Below are 19,677 nucleotides of genomic sequence, written 5' to 3'. Positions count from 1 at the left end.
TCCACATACAGTGTAGTCCATGTGTATAAGTACAAGTTAACTTTATTCACTCTGCGGGATGCTGCCCTGTGAAACATCAGGCACTTGAAAGACCCCGATAGAGTCTGCTGACCTTGGAATGGCAAAGGCTCCTAATAGCACCGCCTACATCTCTATGAGTCATGAGGTAACAGAAGGAGCTTTCATGGCAGCCACAGACCATCCATACAGACATCTCTCTCATCTGGTGTCTTCTGCCCTCTCTATGCTTGTATCTATTGCCCTGTGTTGATTTATTAATAACCAGAAACTATAAAGGCAAATATTCTATGGCTCATCTAAGGAGTACAGAAAATTTTGCTGTCATGTTTTGGTAAAGAAAATTAATTTTGTATGGGTTGCTTCTATCTAAATAATATGTACATTAAGACAGTACCCGTTCCCTATATTCCCCCGCAGCCCTCTATTCTGCCAGCGTCTTGTAAGCACATGCTCATCATTTCTAGCTGTATACACCGTGAGCTCCCTGTTAGTTTAGCTAAGTGCTTTACCAATCTTGTTTATTTTTTGAATTTTTATATTCTTGAAGAACCTGCTTCTTGTCTAGTTGATCTTTTTTCAATTAAAAATATTTTTTTTTCATATAACATACCCTGATTACAGTTTCCTCTCCCTCTCCTTCTTCCAGGTCCTCCCTGTCTTAATACACTCCCTTTTGGTCTCTGCCTAGAAAATTACCATGTATCTAAGGAGTAAAAATAAAAGAATATAATATTAACAAACAAACACATCAGAATAGGACAAAATAAACAGCCAGACAATGTGCAGAGAGTGAGAGACCTTGGAACACTCATCCTTAATTGGGATGTCCCTCTCAAATTCCTCCTCTGAGAGATCAGGAAACCCGTTGGGAGAGGAAGAAGGAAGAGTGGTAAAGAGCCCAAGAAAGGGCACAACAAAATAGACTCACTGCTTTGCACACTAGGGAGTACCATAAAAACACAAACCCAGAAGCCATAATATATGTGCAAAGAACCTGTAGGGGGAAAAAACAGAAAGAAAGAAACACAAAGTCCTAACATGACATTATGAGCAAGGAACCACCAAAGATGACATTGAGTTCATTTTCTGTTAACATCTACTGCTGGGCATGCAGCCTACTCTAAGAGTAGTTTGTTTCCCCAGCAAAACTCCTTTGGAGAAAACTAAATTTTCATTTGCAAGTGGTTATCAATTGGAGACAACTTCTGGATTAGGGATGGGGGCATGTGTCTTTTCTTCTTAGGTCCATAGGTCTGGTGGAGACCTATGCAGGTCCTGCGTTGCTTACTGCCTCAGTCTCTGTGAGTTCATATGTGCATTGGTCTTGTTGTAATTAGAAGGCCTTATTTCCTTGGTGTCCTGCATCCCCTCTGGCTTTTACACCCTTTCTTTCTCCTCTCTCAAAGGATTTTCTGAGCTTTGAGGGGAGGAATTTGATGGAGACATCCCATTTAGGGATGAGTGTTCCAAGGTCTCTCACTCTCTGCACATTGCCTGCCTGTGGGTCTCTGTATCTCTTCTCATCCGCTTCATGAGAAAGATTCTCTGATGATGGCTGAGCAAGGCACTAGTCTATGAGTATAGCAGAATGTCATTAGGAGTCACTTCATTGCTTCATTCCTTTAGTAGAACAGTAGTATCTCCCCCATAGGTTCCTGGACTATCTAGTCTCAGGCTCTTGGTCACCCAAGCTGTATCTGAGATGGGTTCCATCTCATAGAGTAGGCCTTAAGTCAAATCAGGCATTGGTTGGTTACTCACACACACTTTGTGAAAATTTTTCACTAGTATATCTTGCAGGCAGGACACCATTGTAGATGGAAGGGTATGTAGCTAGGTTGATGTTTACGTTTCTTTTTTGGTAGCAGAATACCTTCTGTACCAAGAAGTCTGGCCCATAGGGGTGAAGGCTCTAGGTAGACACCAGCTCAACTTTTCCATGCTCAATGAGTTATACTGGTGTAATCTTGAGTAACAGGGCCTTATCATCAGCTTGTGGAGAACAACCTATACCCTTGGCAACAGCCTGGGTTATTAGGGGGTTCCTATGGGACCCCTTCGGCCAGCAAGTCAGGTAGATGTAACTCAAATCCCAGTACCAGGATTTCTTTGGTGACAAGGGATGTCTGGTTGGGGCTCTGTCTCCCCCAATATTTGGTGATTTCATTTAAATTGCCTTCATTTATGCATATATTTTAGGAAGCCTCTCTATATTAGGTCTCCGTACTATCACTTGAATGTCCCTGAGTTTTAGCTGTCTCACCCTCATGTCCTTCTTCCCTCCCAATCCTTGCTTGATCCTCCCATTCCAGTCCCATCCCCCCCATTCATCCATAGCTATCTATTCTATTTCCCTTTCTTAGGGAGATATATCTGTTTCCTTTCTTCCCTCTTATACCTAGCCTCTGTGGTTCTGCAGATTGTAGCTTGGCTATCATTGTCTTAACAGCTAATATCTACATATAAGCAAATACAATAGCTGTCTTTCTGAGTCTGGGTTATCTCACTCAAGATATATTTTTCTAGTTCCTTTTATTTACCTAGTTGAAGTTGTAAGGTTGGGTTTGTAGATGGATACTGCTTAATTTTGGTTTTATCATGGAATGTCTTCATCTAGTGTGATGAAAAGTTCTGTTGGGTATAATAGTTTGGGCATTTATAGTCTCTTAGAGTTTGTAAAACATCTGTCCAAAGTTCTTATGGCTATTAAAATCTCTATTGAGAAGTCAGGTGTTATACTAAAAGGTCTGCCTCTATATGTTTCCCTTGCAGCTTTTAATGGTCTGTATTCTGTATGTTTAGTGTTTTGATTATTATGTGGTGAGGGGAATTTCTTTTCTGGTCCCATCTGTTTGGTGATCTGTATGCTTCTTATACTTTGATAGGAATTTCCTTCTTTAGGTTACGAAAATTTTCTTCTATGATTTTGTTGAATATGTTATCTGTACCTTTGACTTTGATTTCTTCCCCTTCTTCTATTCCTGTTATTTGTAGATTTTTCTCTTTTCATAGTTTCCCAGATCCTGGATGTTTGATGCCTGGAGTTTTTAGATTTAACATTTTCTATGACCCTAGATCATTTCTTCTATCTTGTCTTCAGTGCCTGAGATTTTTCTCTTCTGTCTTTTGTGCCCTTTTGGTGAGCCTTGCCTCTAAGGTTCCTGATTGAGTTCCAAACCTTTTCATTTCCAGATTTCTTTCAGTTTTGGTTTTATTTACTGATTCTGCTTCTACATTCAGGTCTTGAACTGCTTTATTAATTTCTTTCCACTATTTGGTTGTGTTTTTATGTATTTCTTTAAGAGATTTATTCATCTTCTTTAATGACTTATTTCATCTTCATAAAGGCTATTCTATGGTACTCGCCTTGTGCTTCAGCTATGTGGCATTTCTTAGGGCTACTGTGGTAGGTTTGCTGGGCCCTAGGGGGTGTATATTGTCCTGGCCTTTATTGATTTACACTGGTGTCTAGGCATCTGGGTTTGGGAAGATTGTAATTCTAAGTGATTGCATATCTAAATGATATCTGCTCTTGTCTTTGTTGGATTTTATTCTACCTGGACTGAGAACTAACCACCTTTCCTTCCATCTCTCATTCATGTAGTGATTATTGACCCCTCTTGCCCACCAGCTACTTTTTCTTGTCTTTTGTGTCTATAAATTTCTCAAAGTTTCGCATTGCTTAGCTCACTACTGTCAGTTTATTTGAATAGCACCACTTCCCAAAGTACTTTGAATACCACTGAGCTGTTTGGAGAAATTAAAGGTGGTGCCAGGAAGGGAATCAGGTAAGTAACAGGAGAGGATTTAGTATAAGATAACGAGTGCATCCATACAAGTGACTCAGGCTGAGCTGAGGATCTTCCCTATGCTTAGTTAGATTTACATTCTTCATTTATTTATTCTTTAGGAATTTAGGAAGTCCTTTAATCCCAGCACTTGGGAGGCAAAGGCAGGTGGATCTCTGTGAGTTTGAGGCCAGCTTGTTCTACAGAGCAAGTTCTAGGATAACCAGAGCTACCTAGTGAGACCCTGTATCAAAAAACCAAACATACATTCTGCTTCTACATTTAGGTCTTGAATTGTTTTATTAATTTCTTTCCACGATTTGGTTGTGTTTTCACAATGGTCTACATTGTGAGTTAAAGGTCAGACAGAGATGCATAGGAAGAAAGAAAGAAAGAAAGAAAGAAAGAAAGAAAGAAAAGAAAAGAAAGAAAAGAAAGGAAAGGGAAAGGAAAGAGAAGAAAAGAAAGCATGGTTTAGGAAATCATCATCAGAAATATTGCTGCAGAAGCCTAGATAAATAGGCATCTCCTATTGTTAAGTTAGACACTGATAGAAAAAGAAGTTACAAAATTTAACCATCGAGCTTCTTGAATATTCTATTTCCCTCTCCCTTTGTTTTCTTAGCATTATGATGCTAAAACATGCTGGTAAATAGAAGGAGTTACTGTTGGTAAAGTCAAGTACCATGTACTATGAATGCCATCATTAATAGCAAAGGCTATCTTAAAGCATGGGCTTAAGGTTGCATGCTTACTCCCATGGAAAACAGCTGTTTCCTGGAGTGCCTCGTTCCAACATCTAGACAAGAATTCTGGTTTTAGAATTTTTGACTCTTGAGCCTCTCTCTAATTGCTCCCTTGCTGCTTTCATAGAGGGCCTTGGTCAGCACTGCTTAAGGTTCTGGAAATGACTGTGAAAAAACTGAAAACAAACCTTATCATTTCTGTGGATGTGCAGGGAGTTTCCATGTTTTGGTAGAGAGAATGAGTTGAATTACTGAGTGATTATTTCGAGAATTGGGAAGTGATCTACAATTCCTAACAGGAGGCTATTGAAAACAAACGGATAACTGAAAGAAGCTCTTTGTTTCTCCCTGTCTCTCCGTCCTTCTCTCTCTCTCTCTCTCTCTCTCTCTCTCTCTCTCTCTCTCTCTCTCTCTCTCTCTCTCTGTGTGTGTGTGTGTGTGTGTGTGTTTAGGTTTTGAAAGTATTTATACCTAGGTATTGAACTGAAAGTGTTAATGTTGATAAACTGAGAACCACCCACATTCCAGGACCAGGTGCCCCTCCAGCCTTCGGTGACCCAGTGCCAGCAGCCACATCATCACCAACCGCCAAACAGACACATTTCTACTGCCACCACGTGTGGATTCTCCTTATGAACATGCTCTGTACATACTCTTTATAAAGCCCACACCTTTGTGGCCTGCCCTGTTGCTTTCCATCCTCGCTCAGAAACAGCCTTGCTCCTTCCCCCAAATAAATCTCTTGTGCGAGGTCTGTTGTGTGGTGTGATCTTTGAGGCATTCCTTGGCTCTCCAATCACTGCAAAAACAAAACAAAATAAAACTAAAACCCTAACAGTTATTACATGCTGAGCACAGCTTCAATTATCTGCAGCCCCTACATTATTAAATTAAAAACAGCAACAACAACAACAACAAAACTCTTTCCAAGCATTCCTGAATTTAAAGATTCCAACTGGAAAAAAGATTCTTATTTTTTGGTACAAATTGTATTTGCTTGCTTATACAAGTAAAGTATTTTTGAACATTGACATATTTTGTTTCGTGGGATTTGTTTGTTGTTTGGAGTCTGTGTGTGTGTGTGTGTGTGTGTGTGTGTGTGTGTGTGTGTGTGTGTTCTGGAACTCAGAGATCTTGCCTCTACCTACTGAGAGTGATGGGATTAAAGATGTGCACTATCACTTCCACTAAATATTTATATGTACATGGTGAGATATCTTGATTGGACTCAAGCCTAATTGTGAAGTTCACTTATGTTTCATATTTATCGCACACATATTACTTGAAGGTAATTTTACACACTGGCTGTGGGGCACCTGCATTTTAACTGGGACCACTCCTGTGAAGTCAGGTATGCAATTTTCCACTTGGAAAATCATGCCAGCTTTCAAAAACCATAAGATTATGGGGGCTGGAGAGATGACTCGGTAGGTAAAGTGCTCACCATGGAAGTGTGAGGACCTGAGTTCAAATCCTTAGCACTCATACCAAAAAGAAAAACCAAAAAAACGGGGACAGCAGAATACATCTGTCATTCCAACCTTGAAGCTCACTGGCCAGAGAGCTTAGCTGGATCTGAGAGTGCCAACTCCACAGAGAGAACCTGCCCAAGAAAGTAAGGTGGGGAGAAACTGAGGAAGATATTGCAATGATGACTTTTGGCTTCCGTGGGTACATGTGCCCTCATGTACACATGCACACATGAGCACAGCACACAATATAAAATAAAATAAGAGATAGTGATTTTTCTTGACTATTGTCTGGATGTGGCAGTGCCTGCCTCCACCTTGTCCTTGTCCCTCACACCTGTTCTCGCTTGGCATAATGCGTTGGCGATGCTCCCCACCGTGTGTTATTTACTTCATGGAGCTTTTTATTTCTGCTGGTTTTATTTTTTTCCAGTTGGTCTGGTGCTTTGCTGGTTTCACGGTCTTTGGGTTCAATAGTAAAGGGTTTTGCAGGAGTCACGCTCCCTCGCTTTGTTCATGTGTTGCATGTCTGGGCTGCAGCCTGTACATCTGTTGGTCTGGTTGCCTCCTTTGGTTTTACTCATGAATCTTCTTTCCTGGCAGCCCTCACCTGAAGGCTCATTACTTTCAGTAACACTCGGAGAGGAGACAAGAAACCAGTGTAGCAGCCACACACTGAGGCACACCAGATAAAGAAATGCAGTTAAGTAGCTTATAGTCGGTTGCTAAACTACCAGTGACTGCTAAACTACCAGTGACGTCATGGGGAAGCAGGTGCTGGGGGGATGGTTTGCTCAGTAGAGCCTGCTATGCAAACCTTGAATTTGGTCCCCAGTACCCACAGTCCAGCCTGGCTGCAAGCCTCCGTCATCCCAGTGCTGGAAAGATGGAGGCAGCAGGATCCTGAAGCTTGCTGAGCCTAGCCAAATCCGTGAGCTCCACCATCAGAGTGAGAGCTGTATAGCTGCCAGTGGACAATGTGACACCTAGGAGGGAGGCAAGCCTCCAGACACACCTGCCAGGGATCGCGTAGAGCCTCTGAGGGTGTCTGAGAGGCGATGGTGGCTTGATTATGTTAACTGATGTGGCAAGAGCTGTCCTAGTTGTAATGGGACTCTTCTCTAGGTGGCAATGCCGGGCTGTGTAAAGCAGAGGGAAGGCTGAGCACTAGCTCATTGCATTCACTGCTCGGTCTGTGACTTGGATGTGGTGTGACCAGCTGCCTCCAGCCCCTGCCGTTGGAGTTCCCCACCACGAAGGACCTGGAACTGGGAGTTACAGTGAACAGAAGCCCCATGGCAGTTTGCTGCGCCCTTATGCTTGTGCTCACAGGCACCTAGTGGACTGTTGTATCTGCTCTGGGAGAATAGTGAACAGAAGCCCCATGGCAGTTCGCACAGGCACCTAGGTGGACTGTTTTATCTGCTCTGGGAGAATCTTCTATTCCAGTCCTTTCCCATTGAATCAGATTGTTTTATTAGTTTGTGTCTTTGTGCATTTTCAGCAGAAACCTTTGATATTAATCCTTTATCGAATCTGATTTTATTTTTATTTTTCTTCCTCGGGGTTGTAATTCTGTTGACTGATGCCTCTCTTGGGCTTCCTTTTGCTGTACCTGCATCTGTTTTTGTTTTGTCACATTTCCTCTGTTATTTGCAAGAAATCAACTGAATCAAGTGTTAAGACTTTTCTAGTTTTAAGAGTTTTATAGTTTTAGATATTGTGCCTGGGTCTTTTGCTAGTTTTGAATTGAATTTTGCTTAGGGTATAGCATGAGGTCCAATCCCATCCCTCTGCAAGTGGACATCCGGTTTTCCCAGCAGCATCGATGGTCTCTGTACTGATGTGGAAGGTACTAGATGTGTATGTAGCGTGTATTTCTGGACTGCTGTGCTATCGCATTACCCTCTGCCTGTTTCACGCTATTCTGCTCATCATAGTTTTGTGGCAGCTTTTGACATAGAGAAGCCTGGAGTCTTCAGCACTCTTCCTATTTTCAAGCTAGTCAGGGTTGTTAGAAGGTCCTTGAAATTACATAGAAATTTCAAGGTGGATGATTTTATTATAAAATCTGCCACTGGCTTATTTTTTATAACTCCCTATTGCTCTAATCTAATTTTCCTCCTTTGTTTTTCCTTTTATGGCTATTACTTCTTTTCAGAGAAATTTTCTCCTGTTTCCCAGGTCACTAATACATGTTCATCTTTTTTCTACTACCAGTTTTATGTGTTTACTTTCTATGGTTAGGACTCTGTCTCATCCCTCATTAGTTTTTATGTATGTCCAAGATGTTGGAGTCACAGCTTAATCTTGGGCATGTGAGGATGCACTGTTGTTGTACTATCTATTGCAAATACTGGTTTTGAATTTCCCTATTTTCCATTGTTTTATGTTCTTCCGATTGCTGTCTTATTCCCTGTCCCAGATTACTTAATTTATAGGGAAAAAAAAAATCTTGAAATCAAGTTCTGTTGGCAATCCTATCTTTGATGTAGTTCAGGGATTATTGTGGCTATCACTTCTTTAACATTTTCATGTAGATGAAAATTTCTAAGGGAAAAAAAATCAATGTACTTGAGCCAGAGAGGTAGCTCACTGGTTAAGAGCACTGCTGCTCTTGCAGATACCCAGGCTTAGCTCCTAAACCCACACCGTGGCTCACAACCATCTGTAACTCCAGTTCCAGGGGATCTGACAGCATCTGTTGACTTCCACAGGCACTAGGTACACATGTGGTGCATATACATACGTGCAGGCAGAACAGTCAATACAGATAAAATCTAAAAAGCTAATGTACAAGGTATTACATGTAGATTATAATGACACCTTAATTTAGAATTAGTTTGTCAATGTATGTTTTTTAAAAATAAAGTGCATTCTGCTAGGATTGTTGTTGGAATTACATGGAATTTATAATTTGGAGGAAGATTGGCATTTTAGTATTGTTATTAACAACATAGCCTTCAGTTCAAACTTTAGTTTGCATTAATGATATTTCTAACTTTGAGACTGTAGCACTACATATCTTCTTGTTAAACTTATTCCTAAGTAGTTTATGTTGCCTGGATGGCAGTGTAAGCAGAGTTGCTTATTCAATATTGTTTTTGTTTGTTTAATGCTAATTTTCTTTTTTTAGAAATTCTGTTAAGATAGACACTTACATGTTAATCCCTTTAGTCTATTAGGATTTTCTGCTTAAATAATACTGTTATTTGTAAGTAAAGATAATTTGACTTCTTCTGAGTTTTATGCTTTTAAGTTTTTTTTTCCTGATTGCACTGGCTAGTACCTCTAGTACCCTGTTGAATGGAAATGACAAGTGCAGACACCCTTGCCTTGTTCCTAATCTTGAGCTGCTGGCACTCAGTGTTCAGCATTGAGAATGCGATATGCTGTTATTTTTTAACATGTTACCTGTTCTTATCTTGATGAGCAGTTTTGTCATAGGTAGGTGATCAATACTTAAATGTTTTTCTAAAAACAGTGAGACTTGCTTTGAAGACTTCAGAAAAGGGAAACAGTGCTGAGCAGAGGAGCTAAGAACCCAATTCCATAAGCAGCTGGGTAGTAGTCACAGCCCAATCACCACTGCTGAGGTGGCATGTGGGAAGAAGGTGTGTTGGGAACAGGCTGAAGCCGTGGGATCCAACAGGTTGAAGAGGAGCTGGACCCCGCCCAGGAGCGTCTAGCCACTGCCCTACAAAAGCCAAAAGCTGCTGATGAGACAGTGTAAGAGATACGGAGGTGATTGAAATCCAGATTCGAAAAAATGAGGAAAGATGGACCTCAGGGGAATTCAGCTAAAGGAAGCTGAGAGCACTGCAGGAAAGGCGGGGAGAGTGTGAAGAGATGGCTCGTGAGGTGGTGAGTTTTCAAGGAGATTTGGAATGACTGACAGCTGAGCTGACAGCCCAGAAGCCCAGAGATGGATGAGCAGGTCAGCCTCATGGACCAAAACCTCAAGTATCTGTGTGCTGCTGAGGAGAAGTACTCTCTAAAGGAAAACAAATATGAGGAAGAAAGAAAGATTCTCATTGATGAACCTCAGAGAGGAAGAGGCTCATGCTGAGCTGAGGGTTCATCAGTAAGACAAACACAATTCATTCTCTCTCTCTCTCTCTCTCTCTTTCTCTCTCTCTCTCTCTCTCTCTCTCTCTCTCTCTCTCTCTCTCTCCCTTTCTCTTTCTCTCTCTCCTTAAAGTTATTTTTATAAAAACTGTTTGTTTTTCAGTTTCTCTCTTAACCTGGCTGTCACACAAATAATTGAAACTTTTATATTTCTTAATAGTAAGCCTCACAATAACTGAGCAGTTATTACTGTGCCCCTGACTCAGCCGTGTGAAATACTAATCACATGACCCTTTCTGGAGTTGCCCTCTGTAAAGGGTTGCCTCTGTGTTTTCTGTCGGTCAGTACTGGGAAAGGCTTAAGTAGCTTCATGTACAACACTTTAAACTCTATATTAAATTTAAAATTTCCTTTGGAGATTGGATTACCATGACTCCCCTTACTGGGGAGTGAGAGTTCTGTACTCCTGTGGGCTGGCAGTGGGTTGATCTATTGAAGTTCCCTACCCAGTTGCCACATTCAGATGGCTTCTCCAGAATCTGTGTGGCAGACACCCTGCAGCTGACTGACTTAGTTGGATTCTTCTCTGTGGTGTTTTTGGGGTCAGTTAGAAAGAGGATACCTTAGTGCAACAGAGCATTAATGTGTCCCATTGAAAGAAAGAACCAGGCCCTCCAACCCTGGTGTGTGTGTGTGTGTGTGTGTGTGTGTGTGTGTGTGTGTGTGTGTATGTGTGTGTGTGTGAGAGAGAGAGAGAGAGAGAGAGAGAGAGAGAGAGAGAGAGAGAGAGAGAGAGACAGACAGACAGACAGACAGACAGACAGAGAGAGAGAGACAGAGACAGAGAGAGACAGAGAGAGACAGAGAGACAGACAGACAGAGAGACAGAGACAGAGACAGAGCGAGACAGAGACAGAGACAGAATTAGAAAAATAGTGAGAGACTTATTTGACATTTCCTGTGCCTGTGGCAAGCTAGCCCTTACTGCTTTTAACTGTCTCGTGTGCTCATTACTTTTCTTATCTCTGTTCATTACACCAGTGTCATGTGACTGGCACAGTGACATGTAAGTTGATACGCTGAGCCACTTGTAGCCAGGTAGAGTGATTGCGATGGATCAGTGAGCCCCACATGTGTGGTAAGTCTCCTCTGTGTGTCATGCCCGAGTTAGAGATGGAGAGGCTAACAGTACCTCAGTGGCTCTCCCTGGTGGTCTTTAGGATTTACTTGAGCTTCAGAACACTCGCTTATATCTTCTCTCTGTTAGATTTTTTCCCCCTCTCATACCATCTTATGCTTACTTTGGAAAGCTATCTTAGAATATCATATTAAGTAACCTAAAATGGTTTCCTTTCATTATTTCCCTTTCTTCTTTTTGAGACAGGGTCCTCTACCCTCACCCCTGGGTGCTGGGATCAAAGAGCTGTGCTACCCCACTCTGCAGTGTTTCACCATTTAATTTTATTTCTTTTTGAAATACACATTTTTCTCTATGTGCAACACTGATTAGTGGATGGCTACTGTTCAGTCAGAATAAGCCAGGAGGTGTTTACTGTTGAAACTCTGTTTTGATATGCAATTGCTAGCAGGCTTTGGATGGCTGTCATTGGAGCCTGGATTTGTTGTTGTTGTTGTTTTGTTTTTGCTTGGTTTTTTTTTTTTTAAGAATGAAAGTCACTTTGAAGCAAGAAATTGTTTGTTGTTTGTTTTTTTAATATCTTGCCATCATTTGTCCTTGGCCACCACTGGAATTGAACAGAAAGGACTGAGCATTCATGAGGACAGTGGCTATCATTTGTGGGACATGAGAATGGGAAATGCTAAATGAAGCAGTCTGGAAAGTGCCATGCAACAGAGGAGAGCTCTCCCACGGAGGGTTCCTTGGAAAGGGACCTGGGCCAGCTCTCTACCCGCCCCATATCAGTGGCAAGCTGACTGCTTCCATGCTTCCTTTAAGTCTCAAGTGCAACGAAAGCAACTTAAGGGAGCGTGGGTTTATTTTGGTTCACAGCGTGGGTGGACACAGTCCATCGAGGCCGAGAGGCTTGTGAGCAGGCACTGAGGACAGCTGGGTCATTGCATCGAATCAGGAAGCAGAGTCAGGAAGCAGAGCCCAAATTCATTTTCTTGATTTATTGAGTCTAGGACCCTAGCCCATGGGATGATACTGCCCACGTTTAGGGTGCATCTTCCTACTTCAAATACCCTGGTCTATATAATCCCTCACAGATGTGCTAGAGAGTTGTTTCCATGGTGATTTTAAATCCAACCAAGCTAACAATTAGGACTGACCATTACACCTTGTAATTTTAATTCTTTCACACTTCCTTCTTATAGAGTTGTTGGTCATTTTTGCCAAGAGTAATAACATTCACTTTTAAAGTATAATTTCTTGATCCTTCAGTTCCCTAGGTCATCCATACTCTATTTATTGTAGCTTACAATCCAGCCTTATTTATATAAAAAGTATCTTGTTCTGTGATTGTTTTATGGAATAATAAAATTGTAGAGGTAAATGATACCTTAGGAATGATATTTTATAGGCCCTCAGTTATAAATCACTGTTTATTAAAGTACTACAAGGTTATTTATCTTACTATCATAAGGTTAGAAGCATTGATTGAATTCAAGCATAGTTGTTGCAGTCCAATACTTGGGGACAGGTAAGTCCTACTTGTGATATAGCCATGTACATTGTCCATGTCATTAGTGAAGCCAGCACTTCTGGCCGGGGACACCCGAGTTTTATTTTCTATCACCCAGGATCCTTACATATGCTCTAGGATAGAACTGCTGCTGTCCTTGTTGCTGAATGGCCCCGTGTTGAATGGTAGTAGGGTCCCTGCTTCTGCCTCTTTGATGGTGGGCGGGTTTATTGCTGCTCACTTATTAGTGCCGTGGGTCTTAACAGCCTTACTCAAACAGAACACCTTAAATGGAGGCATTAAACAGGTCACAACAGTGGCCCACTTTGTAACTTTCAGTGCAATAAAACGGCTATGTTGTAGCTTGGAATAGAAGGCCTCTGTATATAGCTATTCATTTTCTTCATCTATAAAGCATTTTAGAATAACAGCTTACATCTGTTTGAGGTATGAAATTCCATGGTTTGAAGAAACATCAGTGTTGTTTCACTTCAAACCAGACATTGGGCGCAGGGGGAAGGCAGCTCTCCTATAGCCCATGTTAGGAGCAGCATAGAGCCTGTGTGCCTGACAACTGTGTGGCTCATCCTCATAGCCCTCTCCTCTTATGTGAATGACAGTAAGTGGCCTGTACAGTTCTGACTTAACATTTGAAACATTTTCACACATCAGGAATTTATCTTATGAGGGACCCTTCAGTACTAAGAGCCCCCAAAAATAATTATATATTCATGCCTTTATAGCACATGTAATTGCCTTACTGTAAAGAGTGGAGCTGGGGCTCACTGTGGGCTTTCTTTGTAAAGTGACTGTCCCTGGGAATAGTTGGGCCCAAGCTCTCCAATATATGATATGTAAATTGCCTCTAATCTGAAGGAAGAATTTCATACCTGACTTGCAATAGAAGCAAAGGGCAAAATGTTTATCTATGGAATGAGAATTTGATAGTCTTTTTAAAAATCTATTTATTAACTCACTTTATGGCCCAAATGCACCCCTTTCTTCTTTCCTCCCGATCCCAATCTCCCACCCTCTTCTCCCTTCTTCCACTTCTCAGAGAAGGGAACACCCTGCTCCCTACCAAACCATCCCAGCACATTCAGTCACATCAGGACTAAGCGCATCCTCTTCTGCTAAGGTCAGACCAGGCATCCCAGCCAGGGCCAAGTGAACTAAAAGCAGGCAAGTAAGTCCATGTCAGAGATAGCCTCCACTTTACTTGCTAGGGGACCCACATGAAGGCTAAGCAGCCCATCAGTTACATAAGTATAGGGTGCCTAGGTTCATTCTGTGCCTGCCCTTTGGCTAGGGCTTCATTCTCTCTAAGTCCCCATAGGCCTAGGTTAGTTCACTCTGTTGGTCTTCTTGTGGAGTTCTTGTCCCCTCCAGTCCCTTCTACCCTTCCTCCCACTCTTCCACAGGACTTCCCGAGCTCCACCTACTGTTTTGGCTGTTAATTTCACTATCTGTTTCCATCAGCTGCTGGGTGGAGTCTCTCAGAGGACAGTTATACTAGGCTCCTGTCTGCAAGCATAACAGAGTATCATTCATAGTGTCAGGGCTTGGCTCTCTCCTGTGGGTTGGGTCTCAGGTTGGAGCAGTCATTGGTTGGCCATTCCCTCAGCCTCTGCTCCATGTTTATCCTTACATTTCTTGTAGAAGGGTAAATTTTGGGTGGAAGTATTTATGAGTGGGTTGGTGTCCTCCTCCCTCCAGAAGAAATCCTGCCTGGCTATGAGGTAGCCCCACTACTAGGAGTCTCAGCTAGCGTCACCCCCATATCTTACCAGGGCCCTATCCTGTCACACAGGTCTCCAGCTTGTCCCAGAGGTGCTCCTCCACTCAGTTTCCCTTCTCTCCCAGCGCTCTCACCCCCACTCTCAAACATCTGATTCCTCCCTCATTCCCCTCTCTACACCCTCTCCCAGCCAGTTCCCACTCTCCATTCACTTCTGATGTCTCTTCTGTTTCCCCTTCTGAGTGGGATTCAAGCATCCTCCCTTGGGCTTTCCTTGTTACTTAGCTTCTTTGGGTCTGTGGCTTGTAGTAGGAGTATTGTGTATTATATGGCTAATAGTCACTTACAAGGGAATACATACCAACTGTGTCTTTTTGGTCTGGGTTACCTCACTAAGAGTGATATTTTCTAGTTCTATCCATTTGCCTGCAAATTTAATAATTTTCTTGTTTTTAATAGCTGAGTAGTATTCCACTGTATAAATGTACCACTCTTTTTTTTTTTGTTACTTTTTCTTTTTCTTTTTTAATGGGGCAGGGTTTAGTTGGTTTGGTATTTGAGACAGAGTTTCTTTGCGTAGCCTTGGCTGTCCAGGACTTGCTTTGTAGACCAGGCTGACCTTGAACTCACACCTATCTCTGCCTCTGCTTGGGTTACAGGTATGTGCCATTGTGCCCTGCTTACCACATTTTCGTTTTCCATTCTTTGGTTGAGGGACTCTGTGTTGTTTCCAGATTCTGACTACTACGAATAAAGCTGCTATGGACATAGTTGAGCAAATGTGCTCAGGAATGGTATAGCTGATGACTGATGTTTTTGATGTGTTCTTGAATTTAGTTTGTAAGTATTTTATTGAGCACTTTTTTGCATCAATGTTCATGAGGGATATTGGTCTGACATTTTCTTTCTTGGTTGAATCTTTGTGTGGTTTAGGTAATCAAAGTGACTGTAGCTTCATAGTATGAGTTTGGCAATGTTCCTTCAGCTTCTATTTTGTAGAACAGTTTGAGGAGTGTTTGTACTAGCTCTTCTTTGAAAGTCTGTAAAGAATTCTGTGCTAAAACCATGAGGTCCTGGTTTTTTTGTGTTTGTTTCTTGTTTTTTGTTTGTTTTTGGTTTTTTTAGACTAATGACTGCTAATATTTCCTTAGGGGTGATAGAACTATTTAGACTATTAGCCTGATCTTGATTTAACTTGGTAAAGGGTGTCTACCAAGAAAATCATCCATTTCATTTAGATTTTCCAGTTTTGTGGCGTATAGGCTGTTGAAATAAAACCTAATGATTATTTGCATTTTCTCTTCTGATTTTGTTAATTGAATATTATCTTTTCATCTTTTAGTTAGTTTGGGTAACGGTTGGTCTATCTTGTTGATTTTCTCAAAGATCCAGCTTTTAGTTTTGTTGATTCTTTGTATTGTTCTCTTTGTTTCTAAGTTACTGATTTTAGCCCTGAGTTTGATTATTTCCTGCCATCTACTCCTCTTGGGTGTGTCTGCTTCTTTTTGTCCTAGAGTTTTTCAGAAGTGCTGTTAAGTTGCTAGTGTGTGATCGCTCCAATTTCTTTATGAAGGTACTTAGTGCTATGAATTTTCCTGTTAGCACTGATTTCATTGTGTCTTATAAGTTTGGGTATGTTGCACCTCATTTTCATTGAATTCTATAATGTTTTTAATTTCTTTATTTCTTTCCTGACCCAGTGGTCCTTGAATAGAGAGTTGTTTAGTTTTCAGGAGTTTGTAGGCTGTTTCTATGAGGTCGTTTTTGTTGTTGCTGAGGTCCAGCTTTAATCCATGGTTATATGATAAGATACAAGGAGTTATTTCAGTCTTCTTGTATCTGTTGAACTTGCTTTGTCCCAAGTATATTGTCAATTTTGGAAGAGGCTCCATGAGGTACTGATAAGAAGGTATACTCTTTTGTGTTTGGATTAAATATTCTGTAGATATCTGTTAGGTCCATTTGATTCATAACATCAGTTGGTTTCATTATTTCTCTGTTTATTTTCTGTCCTGTTGACCTGTCCATTTGTGAGAGTGGGGTGTTGAAGTCTCCCACTATTAATATGTGGGGTCCAATGTGTGATGTAAGTTTTAGCAATTGTTCTTTTACAAATGTGGGTCCCCTTGCTTTTGGAGCATAGATATTTAGAATCAAAATGTCATCCTGGGGGATTTTTCCTTTCATGAGTATGAAGTGTCTTTATCTCTTTTGATTAATTTTTGTTGAAAGTCTATTTTTATTAGATATAAGAATAGCTACTTCTGCTTTCTTCAGTCTGTTTGCTTGGAAAACCTTTTTTCAGCCCATTGCTCTTAGATATAATGTCTTTGTTGCTGAGGTGTGTTTCTTGTATGCAGTAGAATGATGGATCCCGTTTTCACATTCATTCTGTTGGCCTGTGTCTTTTCATTGTGGATTTGAGTCAATTGATGTTGAGAGATATTAATAACCAATGCTTGTTGATTCCTGTAATTTTAATATTGGTGGTGGTAGTGTGAATGTGTGTGCTTCCCTCAGAACTTTTGTTTTTGCTGGTGTGAAATTATTTATTTCTTGTTTTCTTGGGTGTAGTTACCCTCTATCCTTGTTGTGTTGGAATTTTCCTTCTAGTATCCTGTGTAGGGCTGGGTTAGTGGAAATACATTGTTTAAATTTGGTTTTGTCATGGAATATCTTTCTCTCTATGGTGATTGAAAATTTTGTTGGGTATAGTAGTCTGGGCTGGCATTTGTGGTCTCTTAGGGTCTTCAAGATATGTGCCTAGGCCCTTCTGGCTTTTAAAGTCTTTGTTGTGAAGTCTAGTGTAATTCTAATAGATCTGCTTTTATATGTTACTTGGCCTTTATCCCTTGTGGCTTTTAACAATTTTTTCTTTGTTCTGTACATTTAGTGTTTTAATTATTATGCAGCAGGAGGATTTTCTTTTTTGGTCCAATCTATTTGGTGTTCTATAGGCTTCTTGTATGTTTATAGACATTTCTTTCTTTAGGTTAGAGAAATTATCTTGTATGATTTGGTTATATTTTTCTAGGCCTTTGAACTGGAGAATCTTCTCCTTCTTCTATTCCTATTATTCTTAGGTTTGGCCCCTAAATGTTGTTCCTAATTTCCTGGATATTTTGTGTTAGAAATTTTTTTATATTTAGCATTTTTTTTTGACCAATGTATTTATTTCTTCTATTGTAGCTTCTATGATTGAAATTCTCTCTTCCATCTCTTGTAGTCTGTTGGTGATGCTTATGTCTGTAGTTCGTGTTCTCTTTTCTAGATTTTCCATTTCCAGGATTGCCTCAGTTTGTGTTTTCTTTATTGCTTCTATATCCCCTTTCAGGTCTTGAATAGTTTTCTTTATTTTCTTCTCCTGTTTGCTTGTATTTCTTTAAGGGATTTATTTATTTCCTTGTCCTGTTTGCTTGTATTTTCCTGTATTTCTTTGAAGCGTTTATTTATTTTCTGTTTAAAGGCCTCTATCATCTTCATAAATTAGATTTAAGGTCTTTTTCCTGCACTTCAGTTGTTTTAGGATACCCAGGGCTTAATGTAGAAGAATAGCTGGGCTCTAGTGGTGCCATATTGCCCTAGATTTTGTTGAGTGCGTTCTTACACTGTCCTTTAGGCTTCCGGTTGTCCCTGGTAGTCCTTGATGGCTGCAGCCTCTGGGGTTGCAGACAAAGCTGGGACCCAGGAACTGGCCGGGGGAAGACCTCACCATTGGCGGAAGTCCCCAGTAGCTACCACCTCTGGAACTGCAGGTAGAGCTGGATTCCAGGAAACCACTCACAGAGGTCACAGGGTTGCTGGAAGTCCCCAGTGGCTGCTGCCTCTGGAACTAAATTGAATAGTCTTAAGAGCCAAATAAGTTCAGGTAACATTCTGTGCAGTCTCTTAGGTTATTTAATTAAAAATGAGTAATTCTGGCAACAATTTTTACACTAGCTTAAGCCTTTTTCATTTTCAAGCATGAAATGTAATATTGTTATAGAATGTTGTGTCTTCACATTTGGGAGGGAAAATTCCAAAGAAGAAAATTAAAATGAGAAGATTCCAAGTCCTGCCTGTTACTCATTTTGGGTGTATCTCATGGTAGAGTATGATTTCTTAAGGCTTTAGAAAAGTTTTTAGAAGCCTATTTTACAGCCAGGTTTTTGGTTTTGATATTTCATTTCATTGAAAATACAGCTCTTGAGTTTCAGAATGGACAATGTCAGATTCATTTTTGGGAATCAAAACACTAAACCTAATTTAACTTCTTGTGGGGTTTTGACATGTAGAGTGAGTGACTGCTTACTTATGACCTGGACCAACTTCTCCGACATTTTCATTTGTCAAACTACTAACCCTGACACCACCACCCCAACTCCCTCCCACCTCCATATACGACCATTTTCTTTCTATGTAGGACAGACCTTCTCTTTGTGCCCATTGTCAGTCCCACTCGGGACACTGTCTGCTTTAGACAGGTGCTGGTGGACTTTGAGTTCTAAGTACGGTAGTAGCTTCCCACCCTGAGCTCATGTGATGATAAATAGTTGTTACACACCTGTTAATTCCTCCAAAAGTTGTGGGGATGTACACTGCCCACAGCCCACATGGGCACATTCTACACAGTCTATACCTGTGCTAAACTACATAGAGACCAGCAACACTGGGGCCACTGTGTCCCTGAGTGTCAACTCTGTTGGCACTGAGTGTGCTGGGCAGTGATGGGTAAGCAGCTGCTCGAGTCCACTGGAGTTCATTTATTTTGGAAATGTGAGTGTGGTTTCTTTATGTAGAATTTCAAGAAGTTCAGTTATGAATGAAGAGGTTATACTATGTGTGAATTTGTAAGCCATCAAACATGGTTAGATGTCTTTGCAGGTAAAATAGCAACTAGGGCCCTGAAGCCAGCTGGTCTGACCGAAGTTCCTAACTGTGTCCTTTGGCAAGTTACACAGTTCTTTTGAAGCCAGCCTCCTCATCTATCAACACGGTGGTGTGATAACAGCACTGACTGGCTCATGTGAGGAACAGCTTCCTGAGGACTTGGTGATTCTGTCCCATAGTCCAGACGTTCACTGTATTATGATCGTGACCTCTCCTGATGACTGCCCAGGACCCTCTCCCTGGCTCGATGGTTTACTTTGGAGTCTGTGGGGAGCACCATTAGTGGAGCCTTTCTTCTTCAAGGGTGCAGCTGTCCCCTCCTTGGCAGTCTGC

At 41.1% G+C, this 19,677-nt stretch overlaps 1 protein-coding gene across 4 annotated transcripts in view; it reads left to right on the top strand.

Moving 5' to 3' along the window:
- SLC25A26 (solute carrier family 25 member 26) overlaps window positions 1–19,677 on the top strand; it is a 137,609-nt gene that overhangs the window by 84,648 nt on the left and 33,284 nt on the right. The gene's annotated exons all lie outside the window — the stretch shown is intronic.

This window comes from Acomys minous (genome assembly GCF_964271855.1).
Source record: "Acomys minous genome assembly, chromosome: 17".
Classification (NCBI taxonomy): domain Eukaryota; kingdom Metazoa; phylum Chordata; class Mammalia; order Rodentia; family Muridae; genus Acomys; species Acomys minous.
Note: the sequence above shows the minus strand (reverse complement) of the source record. Positions and strands in the feature narration are given on the sequence as shown.